Raw genomic sequence first — 7,931 nt, 5'->3', positions numbered from 1 at the left:
TGCTGGCTGGCCTAGAATAATTCACTAATTACCCTAAGCTTCAGGTTGTATGGGAGAGGTTAGTACCTGATCCTTGAATTTTAAAGACCTAGAGGTAATAAAGGGATTGAAAAACTGGTTTGGAAATGGTGAATCTTTTAGTAATTAGGCAGAAACATCTACAAAGTTGTGAAAGAGGAGTCCATCACAACCCATGCTGTGTTTGTATCTTATACAGAAAATATTTTGGCATCTCAGTAAAAGTTGAGCTCAAAAATAAAAATGATAAAACATATTAGAAACTTTAACACCACAGAAGATATGCCACAGAACCAACGTATTGGGAAATTCACATACAAGCAACTAGAGATAGTAGAGCAATATAAATGGGATTTCAAAATAAGAAAATTTTAAATGTGTATATATATACAGATACTTATATACATAAATATATGGTTTTTAACAGTTTCATTAAGTTCAAACATATATACTATTTTGCCTCACAGAATTTATATTTGTTAGCTTATGTCACAGTAGTAAAGAACCCCAAATTTCAGTGGCTTATAAAATGAAAGATTCATTGATCACTTATGAGTTTTCTGCACGTTGCCTGAAGTTCTGCTCCATGTTCTCTTCACTATGGGATATAGGCTCAAAGAACAGTCCCTACCTGGAGCATTGGCATTTTCATTTGAGGGAAAAGAACATGGTGTTAGATCACTTGATTGTTTTTAAAAGGTATAGGAAGCAGCACACGTAATTTCAACTCATGTTGCATTGGTCAAAGCAATTCATATGCCTAGAACAGAAGACAATACTGTAAAGGTGTATAATGTTCCTATAGGGAGGGGCAGTGAATATTTCAAACAAAGGTTAAAAAACCTGATTTCACAAGTGGAAAATTTATAATGTTGATGAGTGTGTCCTTCTAGTATATATAAGAAGGCTGGAAAATCATATGTTACATAGTTTTCCACTGTAATATTAGATACTCTTAAAAGCCTCTTTATTGATATGCTAAGAATTGTTATCAGTACTTTCAAATTAGCTGCATCCAATAATAGACATAAATATCATTCCCTCAGTTCCACTTCCAATTAAAAATTCTTTCCCAATCCTTTACTTTGTCCATGTGGAGATGACTAAAGTATGTTTAGCTTGTTTTAACTCTTTCTCTTACACTTAGGATGTACACAGGATTATGCGTAGGGTAAATGGTATAGAAAATGTTTTCTTTACACACTAGGGTAATCTGATTTTCACTAAGCTTGCCATGAATGCCAGAGCAGGATAGTTCAACAACAACGTTCATCCTCTACCCACAAATCAGGTCCACTTCTCAGACTGGTTATTAATGCTGCCAGGATAGAGGAAAGTGAATAAAAAGAAAAGACATGTTAATTTCAAGCTCCATTTAGAAACACACTAGAAAAATCAATGGCTGGTAAATAGAAATTGGCAAAATTGGCAGGAAAATTTTTTATATTTAAGCATAGAAATGGCTGGAATATAAATCTGCACCCTGACCAGGTAATAACTAAATAAAATGATGATGATGCTGGAAAGGCACTTTATAAGGTCGTTTCCTAATGTTTTAGTGCCCTGCGAAATGTCTGACTTTCAGAGTCACTGAATCAGCAACTTGTCAGTTTAAATTTTGGAATTAAAGTTTGTCATTATGTTTTTGTAGCTGCACTGATTTCACAGAACTGATACAAGGAGATATAGACTCCTGGAAGTAGTGACAAACCAATAACTTTAGTACTAGATACTAAGTTCTTCTTGGACAATATTCATATCATCCACTTTTCTCATTTTCCCTATAGTGCTTTGCTTTTTATACCCTTGGCCTGGAGTTTATTTATGGAGGACTATTTTTTTTAGGCTAAAAGTTTATCTTCTATGGTGAGTTTAATCTCACAATCATTAATTCTTCGACATCTGAGAAATAGAACACTGTTCTGAGTCCTCTCTAGCCTATTATATAATAAGAGGTTTTCCAAATATGTGAGGCTGAAGAAGAGAATTATTTCTCCCATCTCAATTTATATCCACTCCCATCAATAAACTTTGGGACATTTTCCTCCTTGAAGCCTATCTTGGTAATTCTAGTACTTACTTTTTTCTGAACTTCTGAGGATTTTTATATCTTGAAAGATACTACTGCCCTGTGTGCTTCAGTATTGTTCCTTAAATTGATTCATGCTCATTAGTTCATTCAGTGCTTAATGATGAGGACACACAAAAACTGGGTAAACCACGACTCCTGCCTCAAGATGCTCACAGTCTATTGGGCAAAGATAGGCAAGTAACTGGACAGTTAAGGAATTGAGATAGCAAAGAGTGAAGATATCTAGGGAGAAAGATTCCAGACCAAGGGTAGAAAATGCAAGGCATTATGGGGAAAGGGAGAAAAGTGGAAGATATGGATATTGTCCTAGAGGAACTTAGTATCTGGTTTGGTAGTGGGGAAAAAAAGTTCATGACCCCATGTGAAAAGCACGAGACATTAAGCACAGGGTACAACAGGAACATTTAGTTGTACTCAGTGAGCTCAACAGAAGCTCAGCAGGTGGTAGAAACTGCCTGCCAATTCAGGAGACCCAGGTTCAATCCCTGAATTGGAAGGATCTCTTGGAGGAGGGAATGGCAACCCACTCCAGTATTCTTGCCTGAGAAATTCCTTGGACAGAGGAGCCTGGCAGGCTACAGTCCATGTGGTCACAAAGAGTTGGACACAACTGAAAGACTAAGCTCACATGCACTTTTTTCCCCACTACTCAACCGGATACTAAGTTCCTCTAGGACAATATCCATATCTTCCACTTTTCTCCCTTTCCCCATAGTGCCTTGCATTTGCTACCCTTGGTCTGGAATCTTTCTCCCTAGATATATTCACTCTTTGCTATCTCCATTCCTTTAAGCCTTTTTTAAAAGATAAGTTCTCAGAGAAACTTGAGGTGACTGTGTTATTCAAAATTGCATCACCCCCCTCACATATAGTCACATTCTATAAGTACATATTATCTTCCCTTGCTTTATTTTTCTTTTTTTTTTTTTTTTTTTTTTTTTGCTTTTCTCTTTACTTTTCTTTATTTTTCTACTTAGCACATATCACCATCTGACATACTGCATTATTTACTTATCTAATTTTATTTGTTGTCTATCTTGCCTTCTGGAATGTAAGCTCTAGGAGGACATGGATCATATCTGTCTTGTTCACTATCTTACCTCTAAATATCACTAGAACAGTGCAGGGCATGTCATAGTAACTTAAAAGTTATTTTGTGGCTAAGTAGTAACAGCGAAAGTCAGTACTCAAGAAATGCTAGTTTATTTTTTTCAAATTGAGTGATTTTTGTTTTGCATTATACTGTACTACAGCCACCACTACTTTTGATTTGGCTTGATATTGAAGGGTCTGTACAGCTACTCTTTGACTTTGAGGAGTTGGTATTCCTCTGGTTATGATGTGGCATAACCCCTATCAGTTTGCAGAAACAGTCACAACTGGCTGCTTTAACTAAGCTGGCTTTGATCCTCAACCAGTATATAGATCATGCTTTGAGAATTACTGATATAATGTCAAAACTTTCTTTACATTTTTGTTTCATAGATATAATATGATCATGATAATTTCATATTACATGTTTGGCTTTGTTTCAGATCCTCCACAAGACAGGAAATTTCATAATTAGGAAGATAGATTTTTCTTTATTCTTGCTCCACTTAAAATATGTTTTTTTATTCATGATGCCAGTTATTGAAACCAATTGAAAATAGTTTATACCTATAAAATCACTTTTAGAAGGTTTCAATAGGTTTCAATAACTGACATCATGAATAAGAAACATATTTTGATTTTAAGTGGAGCAAGAAGAAAGAAAAATCTAATTTCCTAATTATGAAATTTCCTATCTTGTGGAGGATCTGAAACAAAAACAAATGTAATATGAAATTATCATGATCATATTATATCTATTAAACAAAAAATTAAATAAATTTTGACATTATTATAATACACAGAAGATCTGTACAAAAAAGACCTTCAGAACCCAGATAATCACGGTGGTGTGATCATTCACCTAGAGCCAGACATCCTGGAATGTCAAGTCAAATGGACCTCAGAAAGCATCACTATGAACAGAGCTAGTGGAGGTGATGGAATTCCAGTTGAGCTATTTCAAATCCTGAAAGATGATTCTGTGAAAGTGCTGCACAATATGCCATCAAATTTGGAAAACTCAGCAGTGGCCACAGGACTGGAAAAGGTCAGTTTTCATTACAATCACAAAGAAAGGTAGTACCAAAGAATGCTCAAACTACCACAAAATTGCACTCATCTCACACGCTAGTAAAGTAATGCTTAAAATTCTCCAAGCGAGGCTTAAGCAATACGTGAACCGTGAACTTCCAGATGTTCAAGCTGGTTTTAGAAAAAGTAGAGGAACCAGAGATCAAATTGCCAACATCCACTGGATCATCGAAAAAGCAAGAGGATTCCAGAAAAACACCTCTTTCTCCTTTATTGACTATGCCAAAGCCTTTGACTGTGTGGATCACAATAAACTGTGGAAAATTCTGAAAGATGGGAATACCAGACCACCTGACCTGCTTCTTGAGAAACCTGTATGCAGGTCAAGAAGCAACAATTAAAACTGGACATGGAACAACAGACTGGTTCCAAATAGGAAAAGGAGTACGTCAAGGCTGTATTTTGTCACCCTGCTTATTTAACTTATATGCAGAGTACATCATGAGAAATGCTGGGCTGGAAGAAGCACAGGCTGGAATCAAGATTGCCAGGAGAAATATCAATAACCTCAGATATGCAGATGATACCACCCTTATGGCAGAAAGTGAAGAACTGAAGAGCCTCTTGATGAAGGTGAAAGAGGAGAGTGAAAAGGTTGGCTTAAGGCTCAACATTAAGAAAACTAAGATCATGGCATCCGGTCCCATCACTTCATGGCAAATAGATGGGGAAACAGTGGAAACAGTGGCTGACTTTATTTTTCTGGGCTCCAAAATCACTGCAGATGGTTATTGCAGCCATGAAATTAAAAGACACTTACTCCTTGGAAGGAAAGTTATGACCAACCTAGACAGCATATTGAAAAGCAGAGACATTTCTTGTCAACAATGGTCTGTCTAGTCAAGCTATGGTTTTTCCAGTGGTCATGTATGGATGTGAGAGTTGGACTATAAAGAAAGCTGAGGGCAAAAGAATTGATGCTTTTGAACTGTGGTGCTGAAGAAGGCTCTTGAGAGTCCCTTGGACTGCAAGGAGATCCAACCAGTCCATCCTAAAGGAGATCAGTCCTGGGTGTTCATTGGAAGGACTGATGTTGAAGCTGAAACTCCAATACTTTGGCTACCTGATGCGATGAGCTGACTCATTTGAAAATACCCTGATGCTGGGAAAGATTGAGGGCAGGAGGAGAAAGGGACGATGGAGGTTGAGATAGTTAGATGGCCTCACCGACTCAATGGACATGGGTTTGGGTGAACTCCGGGAGTTGGTGATGGACAGGGAGGCCTGGCATACTGCAGTTCATGGGGTGCAAAGAGTTGGACACAACTGAGCGGCTGAACTGATCTGAACTGAATATCTCTTACATGTAAAACCTAAATAGGACAAACAGAGAAACAGAGAGTAGAGTTACGCTTACTAGGGACTGAAGAGTAAGGGGAAGTGGGCAGATGTTGATCAAAGGACACAAACTCCCAGTTATAAGATTAACAAGTTTGGGGGTCTAATCTGTAGCATGGTGATTATAGCTAATAGAACAATAAGATATATTTGAATGTTGTTAATAGGGCAGATCTTAAATATTCTAAATGTGGAAAATATTTGTTTACTATAAGTGTGATGGAAGTGTAACTAATACTGTGATGGTAATCAGCTTGAATCAAATCAATACATTGTACACCTTAAATTTATAGAAAACTAAGTATCAACTATATTTCAAAGTTGGGAAAATATTTGGCTATTTCCAAAACAAAGACTGGGCAAAGTTTGAAAAATGACAAGTTTCTGTTCAAACGTTGTTGGTTATTTTTCCCAAATAGGGGGAAAAATGGTTTACAGCACACACAGTGCACATGCACACACACACTCACACATCTCTGTCACATATTTTCCTTTTTCCAGTATCTAACTTCAGGTAAAGTTTATTGCTAAGATATCTGGTGGTCTTTTTGGAAAATAATTAAAATCAGCATTATTGAAGAATTACACAGGTAGCTCTTTAAGAGAACCCAGAACCAACTTAGAATTAATGTCTTGGGTCAGATCTTCAATCAAATGGGTGCAAGAGAGCCATAAACAACTTTTTTCAGTTGAGCTGTGTGTGCATACGGGGCATTTTTTTCTTGAGATATATGCAAGGGCAAGGGAGATGAAGTCAGTACAGTCTACTTCTGCTTCATTGGCTACACTGAAGCCTTTGACTGTGTGGATCACAACAAACTCTGGAAAATTCTCAAAGAGTTGGGAATACCAGATCACCTTACCTGTGTCCTGAGAGACCTGTATGCAGGTCAAGAAGCAACAGTTAGAACTGGGCATGAACAGTGGACTGGTTCAAAATTGGGAATGGAGTACATCAAGGCTGTACTTATCATCTTGCTTATTTAACTTATATGCAGAGTATATCATGTGAAATGCCAGGCCAGATGAAGCTCCAGCTGGAATCAAGATTGCTGGGAGAAATAGCAAATAACCTCAGATACGCAGATGACACCACCCTTATGGCAGAAAGCAAAGAGCAACTAAAGAACCTATTGATGAAGGTGAAAGAGGACAGTGAAAAAGCTGACTTAAAACTCAACATTCAAAAAACTAAGATCATGGCATCTATTCCCATCAGTTTATGGCAAATAGATGGGGAAACAATGGAAACAGTGACAGACTTTATTTTTCTTGGACTCCAAAATCACTGCGGGTAGAGACTACAGTCATGAAATTAAAAGACGCTTGCTCCTTGGAAGAAAAACTATGATAAACCTAGCCAGCGCATTAAAAAGCAAAGACATTACTTTGTCCAAATTTGGGAGATATTTTAAGGAAATCTGTGCCACCATTTTTTTTTTTTTTAATGATACCCTACAAAACGGAGGTGTCGATTTTTTTTTTTTAATGCCACCCAAATTTCTTTGGAGCATTACTTCATTTTTTTTCCAGGTCTTGTACATTTGCATTAGTTCTCCTTGAGTTTGTTTTCCATCTCTTACAGTAAACAATGTTGTTTATTCATAGACTGTACTTGTTGTAGGGCTTCCCTTGTGGCTTAGATGGTAAAGAATCTGCCTACAATGTGGGAGGCCTGAGTTCAATCCCTGGGCTGGGAAGATCCCTTGGAAAAGAAAATGGCAACCCACTCCAGTACTCTTGCCTGGAGAATTCCATGGATAGAAGAGCCTGGAGAGCTATAGTCCATGTGGTTACAAAGAGTTGGACAAGTCTAAGAAGCTAATATATATATATTAGCTATTTTATATATATATATATATATATGCCTCTATTTTTTAGGGTATCATTAGCTAGTGTGGCAGGTGGCTTATAGCAAACTTTGTGAGACTTTTTGGCTTTTATTACATAGGAATGTCTCTGCCAAGTGGCTTTACACTACTACTTCTTCAGCATATCTTTGTGTGCATGATCAGGCTGCATAGACTGAGGTATGGTACCTTACCTCTGGACCATGATACCTTTTAGCACAGGCCCTGGGTCACTGGTCAATTTGAAGGATGGTATCACTCTACTCTGTGCCAACTATCACTGTACTCTCCACTTTCAAACTTGCTGTCCATTAATACTTTACTATCTCTTGATATGATATTTGAATGTTTTTCTGAATTTCTTATATATGATTAAAATTATAATAATAATCACGATTAGTCTATGGGCATTAAGATACATGTATTTTGTTGGTTCTCTTTTTAACTGA

The sequence above is a fragment of the Muntiacus reevesi genome, chromosome X (genome assembly GCF_963930625.1).
Source record: "Muntiacus reevesi chromosome X, mMunRee1.1, whole genome shotgun sequence".
Taxonomy (NCBI): domain Eukaryota; kingdom Metazoa; phylum Chordata; class Mammalia; order Artiodactyla; family Cervidae; genus Muntiacus; species Muntiacus reevesi.
Note: the sequence above shows the minus strand (reverse complement) of the source record.